We start from the raw sequence: 12534 nt of genomic DNA on the forward strand, positions 1-12534 counted from the left end.
CTTTAGTCATTAAAAGAAACTATTGTAAAACCTTTACTGAAGAAGCCTTCTGTCAGCATATGCCCAGCTTTCCATTTCTGTCCAAGTGACTGTACAAGGCATATAACCTCCAAGGACTGTTACACTTCCATCTGGCTTCTAAGTGGGTTTCAAGGCAGAAACTGCCTTGGAAGATGACCTATACTAGGAGAAATGGAGATGTGACACTGCTAATTCTCTTCGATCAATCAGTTACTTAAAAACACTAATCATGGGGTCCTTCTGGGTGGGCTGGGAGTTGGAAGTATCTAATTGATTCCAGAAGTGGTCCTCTCCACAAAAATTATTCTAGAGTCGTCTGCCACATTTCCCATTCAGTTTAACATCTCTATGAATCATGTGAATAATGATGCCCAGCTTGATTCATCTTTTCCTTTAATATTAGCTGTAGCACAGCTGTCCTGGAATGACTAGTTGAGATCCCATAATAAATTCTACAATCATATGAATACAACCAGAAATTAATGCACACTATGTGAATGGTGAACTGTGGGTTCCCCCCACTGTTCAAGCTATGTTTGCACTCAATAGGATCATCTAACCTCTTAAGATGTAAACTTGCAAGTTGGGATTGTTTTTGATTCCAGAGTTGCTTTTTGATCATCTCCTCCATCTCTGAAAGATATGTCAACTGCATCAGTTTCTTAAAGCGAAACTCGACCACTGCCTTGCATGTACTGGTAATTTACTACATTGATAGTTTTAAAAAACTCAGGAGAGATGTTTCCCCTGAAGATAGTTCCGAAATACAGATGGGTCCAAAAAATGTAAGTAATATTGATCTTGTATGAGTGACAACATTCCATTTGTGTCCACTTGCTTCCAACAAAAAATCAAGTTGGTTTGAGCTTCAAAACCAAACATATATCCAACGCATCTTAAAAAAAGGTTTCCAATAGGTTTCTCTGTTCCCCTTCTATGCCCTGCTGCATTAGAATCACCAGGCAAAGTGCTGCTACAGATGACACCATAGTTAGACCTGGCCTTTTTAGCAATGATACTAGTGCTGCCTCCTAAGTGGAAAATTCAGAAAAGGCCAATGTATTTCCTTACTTAGCACACAGGCAAGCTATGTAATTTTCTACAATACAGTGCGTCCGCCTCATATGGGAGCATGCAGAGCGACACATCCCATTGCGGGAGCCACGCGGGAGCATGCAGGGTGGCACATCCCATTGCAACTAATGGGGCGCATGCCTGTGGTGCGTGTGTGCTGCTGTGCCGCCGCACACACAAGCCCCATTCAGTTAAAGTTAAAGCAAGGTATTTGCTTTACGCGGGGAAGTCCAGAACGGATCCCCCGCGTAAAGCAAGGGTGGACTGTATGTACTAATGGCTAGAAATCTGGACTAGTTTAAAATGAAGTAGCCAAATTTACACATGACAGGACTACCAATGATTACAAACAAAATGATTATGGCTATATTTCATTCATGGGTAATTTGTGGGCTTCCTACAGGCACTTGGACAGCCAGTTTAGGATGTTGGTTTGGCAGACCTCTGATCTGATCCAGGACACCTTTTCTCATGTTCTTTCTCAAGCCAATCCTATTGAAATCTTTGGACGTGATTAAACTTTTCTTTTTTGCCACATATTCTGCAGATTCAAGAATTTATCAACTTTACAATTTAGTAGCCATTTTAAATGTGTTATCTTTTATTATTGGGATTCTATTAAAATTTTCTGTATTTTTGCCACTCAGGATTTTAACTTAACCTTAACTGCTTAACTTTTAAATTAATTTACATTATATCAATGCACACTGTTTTGTAGGTTTAAGTCAATTTCATGAAGGGTTGGTTTAAAAAAAAATTGTTTGCCTGCTATCCAGCCACAGCATTTTAAGTATCAGCAAGGACCACAGTAGTATTAAACAACTCAGATACTAATTTTTAGCCACTATCAATGGCTATATAGCCAATATTTTAAGAGGAAGAGGAAACAAAGGTAGAAGACACAAGAAAATGATTTCATCATACAATCTAATCAGATTTATGCTACAAATTCCATTTCTCCTATTCCATAACAAACTAATTTGATCAGTATTATCATAAAACAGAGTAACACAAAGTAGTGTAATTAGTATTTTCTTGGTATACAAAATTATACTCAAGTATGCAACATATACTCAAGTAAGCAGGTCTTAGTGGTTAAGACGTCAATTCTGACGACTGGAAGATTGAAAGGTTGGCAGTTTGAGCCCGAGTGTTGTATGAAAGGGTGAGCTCCTGTCAGTAGTCCCAGCTTCTGCCAACCTAGCAGTTCAAAAGAATGCAAATGCAATTAGATAAAAATAGGAACCACTTCAGAGGGAAGGTAACAGCGTCTGGAGCAGTTATGCTGGCCTCATGACCAGAGCAGTCCTCGGACAACTCTGGCTTAATAACAGAGATGAGCACTGCACCCTGCAGTCAGTTATGACTAAACATTCATGTCAAGGGACTATCTTTACCTTTATGCAACATCTATGGCAATTTGCTAACATATAAAGCAGGAGTAGGCAATCTTTTTGACCCAGGGGCCAGGTTGCTGTCCTTCAGACAACTCGGGGGGCCGAAGCCAAAAAAAAATAAAAATAATGAAATAATTTTTGATGTGTAACTACATAAACATATACAGTAATAACATAAAACATTATTATTATTATTATTTATACCCCGCCCTTCAGCCCTAATGGCTCTCAGAGCGGCTTACCATTATTATTTTTAATTAGATGGTTCCCTGCCCTCAGGCTTACAATCTAAAAGACACGACACAAAAGGAGAAGGGAATGGTGGTGGGGAAGGGGATGAGGTCCAGTGGTTCTTCTCTCCCTCCGAGCCTGGACCAAGGCAGATGGACTAGAGGGAGGGCTCTTCTTCTTCAGGATAGCCCCTGGAGCTGGTCCAGCCTATTCACTCCCTCCCAGGCCGAAGGATGTAACATGACTGATTATTAAATTCTAAGCTTAGATAAAGCAACTGTGGAAGTACAGTACTTAATACTTGAATATGTCTATCATAGAAGATTGTTTTCTTCACTTCTCCCCATCACTGTAATATGAATGACTATCCTCTGTAACTGACCTCTTTAACATTAGCTACAACCTGATTCTCCCTCCATTACCTTACTGTCCCCAGCCATAATCACTGAGAATCAGAAGAGAGTAGGAAAGCAGAACAAGTAAAATATACTGGTAGTGTCCAACTATGCAAGAGAGATGAGCTTTGGAAAGTCAAACTGAAGAGATGCAAGGAAGTGAATGAATAATGGAATGAAGAGAAGGGTAGAAAAATGAATGACTGCAAAGGCATAAAAACCATGGAGAAAGTGAAGTTGGTTAGCTAGCAAGCAATTATGCTGAAATATTATCAGTCAATCTAAAGTTGTTGACAATTTTTTTTGTGAATTTTGTATCATTGTAGTTTGTTTCGAAGCATACTTCACAGTAAGTTATTTTAAAACTGTTTTCAGCACAGGTCAGAATAGCCTTGCTGTATCAATTAACTACAGAAAAAGAGATTCCACCTCAGCGTAAGGAAGAACTTCCTGACAGTAAGAAATGTTCTACAGCGAAGCATGCTCCCTCAGAGTGTGGTAGAGTTTCCACCTCTGGATATTTTTAAATAGAGGCTAGATGGCCATCTGTCAGAGGTACTTTCACTGTACATTCCTGCATGGCAGAGGGTTGGACTTGATAGCCCTCAAGGTCTCTTCCAACTCTATGATTCTATAAAATCAAAAGTCCCTCTAATTCAGCATCCCATTTCCACAGCTGTCACCCAGTTACTTCAAACAAATAAATTATAAGTAGGAGCAGCCCTTCCAACACTTGGTATTACCTCTGAACACTGAGACCTGATTCTGTTATCACAGCCAATAGGTGAATACAGAACTTTAGCCTTTGACATCTTTAAATCAACATTAAAAATTCCTGAAGTAGTGGTGATCCTGTATATTAATAGCAATAAGCTACAGACATTAATTCTATGCTGTGTAAATAAGTACTGTTAGGATCCGCATGTAAAGAAGACCCAATCAAGGTTCATTCAGGGTGCATCGATACTGTAGATAATGTACTTTGACACCATTTTAAGTGCTGTAGCTCTATCCTATGGAATTCTGGGATTTGTAGTTTTGCAATGGTTTGAGCATAGGACTTGGACTCCCAACTCAGCCATGAGAATCCACTGGGTGACCATGGGCGAGTCACACACTCTCAGCCACAGGGGAAAAAACATGATAAAACCCGCCTTAGGTGGTCATAAAACAACTTAATAAGCACACAACAATAATAACATCTTTAGCCTTTTCTGTCAAGGAGTGCAAGTACCTCACAAAGCTACAAATCCTAGGATTCTGTAGGATGGCACTATAGCAGTTTAATGTGGTGTTAAGCTGCATTATTTCTACAGTGTAGATTCACCCTCAGCGTTCCATGGAGCTTCCTCTCAAGCAAGCAAGCCCAGTATAGCAGTCACAAACTTGATTCCGAACAACTACACCTAGGAATCAGATGTCAATTAAAAAAATAAGAACTACATTGCAACTGTATATGCCTACTCAGAAATAAAAATTACTGTATTTAACCATATGTATTCCACATACACACACAGAAGACTGCAACCTGATCTGAGCCCATCTGATCTGAGCCCATTAGCTAAACCATCCTTGCACAGTGTGAAGTCGAAGGCTTTCATGGCCGGCATCCATAGTTTTTTGTGGGTTTTTTGGGCTATGTGGCCATCCTTGCACAGCTAGTCCTCATAATTTTCAGGGACGTTTAATTTTTAAATTATACACACATGCGCACACCCTTCTGCCCTTGTTGTTGCAAGATGGCAGGGCTTGGAATATGGCAGAAGAGACTCTGATCCAGTTCATGCTGGTTCCACAGAGTTGTTCTGCTCATTAGCTGTGTTCACAGAGTAACCAAAAGAACATTGAAACTAGTGAAAACTAACTTAGATGATCCAAAATTAGTTATCCAAATCTTCTACAGAATCTGGATTTTTTCTGAGGTTGTTACAAAATGAACATTCATGCTGGAAGACATAAAAATTTGGGAGCACTAACAGTGAAAGTAAAAATGAGTATATAGCGAAGTTGATCCATCATAATAGCATGCCTGGGAATAAACAAAAAAGGTTATCTGCAGTATCCAAAGTTCACCATTAAAAAGACTGTGCCCTAGTTCCCCTAGTTGCAACTACATCCAGACTCTCAACAAACTTTTTTCACTTTCATAAGCTTTCTAGAAGTTGTATTTAATATTATGTAAGCCCCATTCACTGCCCTTTCAAAGATTTAGTTAGTGGAACAAAACTTAGGTTACAGACCACTAAGGTTGAACATACTGCAGAAATAAGCCAGTTGGAGACCACCCTAACTGCTCTGGCTCAATGCTAGGGAATTCTGAGAACTGTAGTTCTCTGCCAGAGAGCTCTGTTGCTACACTAAACTACAATTCCCAGGATTCCCTAGCACTGAGCCAGGGCATTTAAAGCTGTCTCAAACTGATTTATTTTTGCAGGTTGTTTTAGACCTAAGAGAACTATTTATGAAGAGCATCAAGTGAAGTTATACAGAGACCATTAGCTTAAATTCTCTTCTCTTTTACTCAGCCTATGTCTCCAAAGTAATATTTTCCATGTTTTATACACTAAGGGGTAAATCAAGTTGTTAGTCCAAAGTGAAGGATACTCACTCACTCAGTGGGACTTGTAAATTCCCTGAATTCAGCAGATTTGCTGATGTTGTGATTAACCATTGGCTTTAGTCTTAAAGCTGTAATCTTATACCACTTGAGAAAAAACCACCACTGAAATCATTCCCCTGGACAAGGAGCCATGGCATCCAATGCAAAAGACTTCTGAATAAGCATGTATACAATTTTGTTACAATTCATTGAGTTCAAAATTCATCACTTTATCACAACCACTGATAGTCTACTGTGAATCTGCTCACATATTTAAGAAAAAAGTCCTGCTTTCACAGAGTTTCTTTGAAAAACACAGCAGTAAGGCAAAATACAATTGTTCCAAAAGTTATATAAAACTAAATTTTGCATAACTAATCTATTTCTTTCATGACCACATGTCAAAATTGGAATTCAAACTTATCTTCTTGGGCCCTAAGCCCAAAATGATGAGTACAAATACAAAACAAGTAATCCTCACTCATTTTCTTAACTCTGGCCAAACTAGATTCAGTCAGCTTGACAAAAGTCTGAAAGTCTTAAAGAGAAGAAATGTAGCCATTTATAAGAATTTACTTGTGTAACATGTTTTTCAAAGGATATTTCAATCACAAATTATGAACACACTTTCTAGACTAGAGAAAAGGCTCCTGAGATCACAACTGAACTTACTTTTGAATAAATATGCATAAGATTGTGCACTTAGCCTTCTTAGTAAATATGGTTACAGAGTACACTTCATTGGCACTTCCCTCATAGGAAGAGGTTGTAAATATTATTTTCACAACTCCACCTCATATACATTTCACAAAATATAAAACTTTAGTGTTCCTCACAAAATCTTCATGTGACAGTAAGCTGTGCATTTTGTACTCCTACAAGTGCAAGTATAAGCATACTTATTAAGTAGACAAACACTACAAAATGTCAACTGTACTGTCTTACTTTCATCTTACTGTCCACTTTATGGAAGAGAACATCGATTACCAAACTATGTAAAATTGACTCAAATTATTTACATACCACAATACCTCCTGACCTATACAAATCGTTACACTGATACAATTGTCTATGTTTCTTTTTTCTTCAGATCATTCACTTGAGAACTTTGGCTTAGTATCTCAACTTAAGTTTACAGCTGAGGTAAACCATGCATTTCTCCCTCACGTGCATTTCTTCTAATGCTTTTTGAAATGGCAGCCAAGAATTTTGTATGGTAAAATTGAGTACTGTTACTCCAGAGGAAAACAGCTCAAAGGTTTACACTATGGCTGCAATCCTTCAAAGACTTTGGGAGAAAGACCAATGTAATCAGTGACATTACTTCTGAGTAAAAACACATAGAACTGTGCTATACATTTAACTTTTCCTGCAATGACTATGGCCTGTTACAGACTGCCAAAATAAAGCTGCTTGGGGTCTCTTTGGAAGTATGCTATTTAAATGATACATGCATCCTAAGAATCCAGAAGCTGCACCAAAGCTGCACTCCAGTGCTTAGGAATGGAGTGTGGCTTTGGCACAACCTCCAGACTCTTAGGACCCATGCATCATTTAAATAGCATACCTCCAAAGAGACCCAAAGCAGCTTTATTTTGGCAGTCTGGAACAGGCCTTTGCTAATTAAAAAAAGTCAGAAGAAAATTATTTCTTTGAATTAGAAAATTATGTAGTGGTAAACTCAATGGATGACCGTAATTATATAATGACATATTTAATATACTTTATATACTATTTTCACCTATGTAAACTTAAACATTTTCCAACTTAAGGGGACTGACCCAGTACTTTAAAAGTGTCATTTTTAATGCAATTTTAGCTGACATGGCACTTTCAGAAGTAGACTAAGGTCTGTTACAGACTGCCAAAATAAAGCTGCTTCGGGTCTCTTTGGAGGTATGCTGTTTAAATGATGCATTGGTCCTAAGAGTCTGAGGTCGCGCCAAAGCCAGACTCCATTCCTAAGCACTGGAGTGCAGCTTCCGGATTCTTAGGATGCATCCATCATTTAAACAGCATACCTCCAAAGAGACCCAAAGCAGCTTTATTTGGGCAGTCCATAACAGTCCTAAGTATATCTTTAACATACTCAGCATTCAAGTTCCACATTCTATAGTGCCCAGTATTTTTTACCATAAAGCTTATTCTATTTAAACACAATAAAGACTCCACCACTCTGCCAGCATGGTTTTGAACTGTTTTACTTGTGGAAAACCTCCTAGGCTTCTCTTTGGAACTTGCAAGACAAACACAACACAACCAATCTCAAAATTTGCTTTCATCATTGAAAGAAGGGGTAAACAGCTGTGCCAAGGCAGTATTTTCCATGACAGGGGTAGGCAACCTGCGGCCCGGCAAGGCCTTGGGACCGGCCCCAGCCCGGTCCTGCCTCCGATTGCCGCCGGGGCCTTTGGGGGGCAATTGTCTATAGAAGCCTCAGAAACATGCATTTATATTAACATTTTTTTAAAAATCAGCAAAAATTTTTGTGTGTCCTCCATTTTTTAAAAAAAGTGTCTTCCATTTGAAAATTTTGTCCTACATTTGTCCTGGCTTATTTATATATTTAATTTTATTTTAAAAATTTATTTAATTATTTATTTTTTGGCTTCGGCCCCCCAGTTGTCTGAGGGACAGCAACCCGGCCCCCGGCTCAAAAAGGTTGCCTACCCCTGTTCCATGATATTAGGACTATATTGTAGACACACACACTAACACAAGTGTTTATCACTTACATGCCAATTTTTTCTGATATGAGATTAGTTAGTTCTTTCTCACACAGCACTTGAGTTGAAATATGAAGCTAAACACTGACTCAAGTTCACATTTAACTCATTTCTTCTGTAATATCCAAAATGTTACAGTTCCAAAGTATCATTATTACATTTGGAATTAAGCATAACAGCATCCTATTCAATAAACGTTTTTACTCAGAAGTCTTACTGCCTTCAATGGGACTTAACCTACAACGTGTGTGTTAGAAGTGTGTCCTAGGAAAGTTCAGCTTCTGCTAATAAGGAAACCTGGGCTAGTATTCATACAGAATTGGCTTCGGTACATGTATATATTGCAAGTAAGCAGCTATATGTTAATATACAAGTGACAACAAACAATAGGTGGCTTATGTTTGTTGGAACTATGTGTTAGCATATGTATGTATTCAATAAATAAATAAGGTCTTGATGACTGAAGACTATCAAGAGCAATAAAGTACAATAACATCCAAAGCCCACAGAACAGGGATAGCTTTTACGCACAAAATACATGTTGCAAGCTTTCGAAGCTCCACTGGCTCTTCATCAGGCAAAGGAAAGTCATGCAAGAGAGGGAGGGAAGAGCACTTTGCTCCATGGACATGTCTTGAAGAAAAAACATTAGCTGGCTCTTAGGAGGCCCACCACATACTGGGAAATAACTATCTCCTAAGACCTAAGTCATGACTACAGGTAGCAGTACTACTTTTCCATTCAAAGAAGAAGACAAAGTACAGATTAAAAATCAAAACCCCTTCTTCATCAGTAGTACTAGGGCTTTTCCATTTCAGGAAGAGGACACGGAAATATAATTTCTTAAAAGACCAGTGGAATCACCCAGGATATCCTGAAATAGCATATATAGATATAGATATATATATATATGCATGTGTGTACACACACACACATATACATATGTATTCTATATGTGTGTGTGTATATATATACACACACATATATATGTATTATATACATATACAAACACACACATATATGAGTGTTTGTATATATACATATGTGTGTGTGTGTGTATATATATATATATATATACATACACATCCAGATATATATGTATTATATATAGATATATACATAAATACACACACATATATACACAGAGAGAGAGATATACATAAATATACATATATGTGTATTATGTATCTATGCGTGTGTATACATACACAAAGATACATACATACATATATATGTATTATGTACACACACACACAGAGAAATATAGATGTGTCTGTCTGTCTGTCTGTCTCTATTTCTCCCTTCCTTCCTTCCTCCTGGTGCCAATCCCAGGGGCTGAGGGGCTGCCCATTGCCCCTTGCTAGTCCCCGGAGCCCTTCCCTTCCCTCCCGGGGAGACGGGCAGAGGCCCCAGAGACAGTGACAGGCTCCAGGCCCCTCCATTCCCTGCCACCAGGGCCTTCTCGGAGGCTGACTAGGGCCGCATCCAGGCACCGCTTGAACTGCTTTCCCGGCCCAAGGCTCTGGCATTCTGGAGGCTCCGCTGGGGCCCCACCACGAACCCCACCTCCCAGAATGCCACAGCTTTAGAGCCAGGGCAGCTAAAGCGGTGCCAAACCGGGCTATTCCTCCGGTGTGGTCGCAGCCCGGTTCGGCCCTTTCCTCCTCCTCCTCCTCCTCCTCCTCCCTGTTCAAGATGGCAGCGGCCCTCTCTCTCTCTCTCTCTCCGTCTGAGGAGCCGTGAAGGGCCTTGCTTACCCGGGTGCGGGGCGGTGTCCTCCTCGGGAGCTTCGTCGTGGCCCAGGCGGAGGAGGCGGCGGAGGAGGCGGGCGCCTTCAGTTCATCCCCTTTGCAAAGAGCGGCCCAGTCTTCCTCTAATCCTCTTCTGCCCGGGGCCTCCGCGCAGAGGAAGGGGCTGCCGAGCGGGGCGGAGGAGGAGGAGGAGGCCCTTCCCGTCGGGCGGATCCTCGGCGTTTCCTAGCCGGACAGGGCTGGGATCTGGATGACAAAATGGCGCGCCTTCCAAACCTGCGCAGCGCTGGCCAAGGCTGGGCCCGGACCCAGGACGGCGGCGGCGGAGGCGGAGGCGGCGGAGGCGCTTCTGGAGGCGAGTGGGCTTCTCCTGTCGGCGGCCGAGGCCGAGGCCTGGGCAGGCGAGGGGGAGAGCCAGCGCTGAGGCGACCCCCGGGAACTCACTCCCTCCCTCCTCCCTTCCTCCTCTCTAATCTTCTCCTCCCTCCGCCCCACTGCCCCCGCCGAAGAAGAAGAAGAAGAAGAAGAGGAGGAGAAGCCGGCTTCTGTGGAACTAGGCGCCGCCGGATGACTCCCAGCCTTTTTTCCTCGTGGACGCGCCAGCGCGCGCTCCCGGCCCGCGCTCCCTCCCTCCCTCCCTCCCTCTCTCTCTCTCTCTCTCTGGCGAAGTGTAAAGGGAGGGAGAGAGACCGCCCCTATATATATATATATATATGTATATGTGTGTATGTGTGTATGAATGAATTGGCGCCGTGGGATTATAAATCCGCTTCGCTAGCTATTAATCCAAGAGGGAAATTAAAATAATAAAAACATTAAATTAAAAAAAAAGAAGCCCAACTGACAAAATGGCGGCCAGGAGAACCCGTTTCTATAGCAACTGTCAATCAGGCACGACTAAGCTCCGCCCCTTTCCTCTAGCTAGGCGGGAATCCGTGTTCGGAGAGGAATGGTCGAAGGAAGGCGGGGCTTGTGGTCGCCTTGGCGACTGCGGCTTCGTTTCAAACCGACGGCCCCTCCCCTCGCCAGGCTTTTAAGCAAGGAAGGCCCAGCCAGGCGCGCGCGCGGAAGGGGGAACTCCGCCTCCTCCTCCTCCTCCCTGCTGCTGCTGCTGCGGGCTTTTTCCATAAGGACTGGAGCCTCCTCACTCAGTGCGAGGCCAGGAAGAGAAGGAGCTCTACCGAAGCAGGGCCCCAGGAGGCCTGGTCCCCAGCATCCCCTCCCTCCGCTCCAAGGGAGAGGCTGCTGCTGCTGCTGCTGCTTCTTCCCAGTTTTCAGGCCCAGCTCCTGTTCTCGCGAGGTTTCCGGGCTGCGTCCTCCTGAGTGGAGGAATCATCCGATTTCGGAGCGCTTTCACGGCCGTGGAATTCTGGGAATGTTAAGTGCGTTAATAGTATAAATGTCCTGTGTGGCGTTTCTCCTGGGACTCTCTTGGGCCTGGCCTCAGGCTTCACTTTGAACAAGTGTCTTTCTTTGAATGTTGTTTTTATTCCACCGGGAAACAGTTTGCGAGGCTCTTAGCTTTCAAGGAGACTGGTCCCAGGAAGCCCCAGAAGCCCCAGGTGCCTGATGCAGGACTTAACATGTAAAGTTACCCAGGTGAGAGGAAGAAAGGTTCTGGATCTAAGGGTTAGAATGAGATAAAACAAGAAGAAGAAGATTCAAAATATCCTTAGAAAGAAACAGGAGGGGTTTCAGAGAACTGGATTGGAAACAAGCTTGGCCTGGCTCCCACTGCCTTTTAAACCAGGTTGCAAATCGGCTTGAAACAGTTCAAAGGACCCTGGTTCCCACTTGAACCGGGCGGCCAGGCTCTAGACTCCTCTAACTCCCCAACTTTTTAACACCACTTTTTCCCACGTCTTTTTGGACAAATTGATTCTGCGCAAGTGTGAACCAGATGCAGATCGGAATCAACTTGCACTTCGACCGGCTGGAGCGGGTCTGTGTTGAACCGATTCATTTGCAAATGTGAACCACAAGTGGGTTATTTACAGGGGGAAATGCAGTCAGAGCAAATGCAGTGTGAACCACACGCTCCGCTGCCGAATCAATCCATCGATTTGGATCACAGACCAATTTATTTGTAAGTGGGAATCAGGCCAAGGCCCACCAAGGAATTCGTCCTGTGCCGCCTCTCACCTTCCCTTCACAAGGCTCTCGCAAGGAAGCCTCTGCCAGAATTTAAACGTTTCCCACTTTCTCACAAGCAAGCAATAATAATAATAATAATAATAATAACAATGCTTATTTATAATAACCAAAGGGCAGTACATCAAAACACATACAATGAAAAGTGAACACTAAAACACCACACTATAAAATACTAAAATAATATAC

General features: G+C 42.1%; 1 protein-coding gene across 1 annotated transcript in view; it reads right to left on the bottom strand.

Annotated features, from left to right (window-relative positions):
• DYRK1A (dual specificity tyrosine phosphorylation regulated kinase 1A) overlaps positions 1–10667 on the bottom strand; it is a 138473-nt gene extending 127806 nt beyond the window's left edge. Inside the window, exon 1 of the mRNA XM_089512006.1 lies at positions 10201–10667. The gene's annotated coding sequence lies outside the window, so the exon portion shown is untranslated. The remainder of the gene's footprint in view (positions 1–10200) is intronic.
• Between the last annotated feature and the right edge of the window lie 1867 nt (positions 10668–12534).

Source organism: Sceloporus occidentalis, unplaced genomic scaffold (genome assembly GCF_023333645.1).
Source record: "Sceloporus occidentalis isolate IW3139 unplaced genomic scaffold, rSceOcc1.0.p SCAF_2, whole genome shotgun sequence".
Taxonomy (NCBI): Eukaryota; Metazoa; Chordata; class Lepidosauria; order Squamata; family Phrynosomatidae; genus Sceloporus; species Sceloporus occidentalis.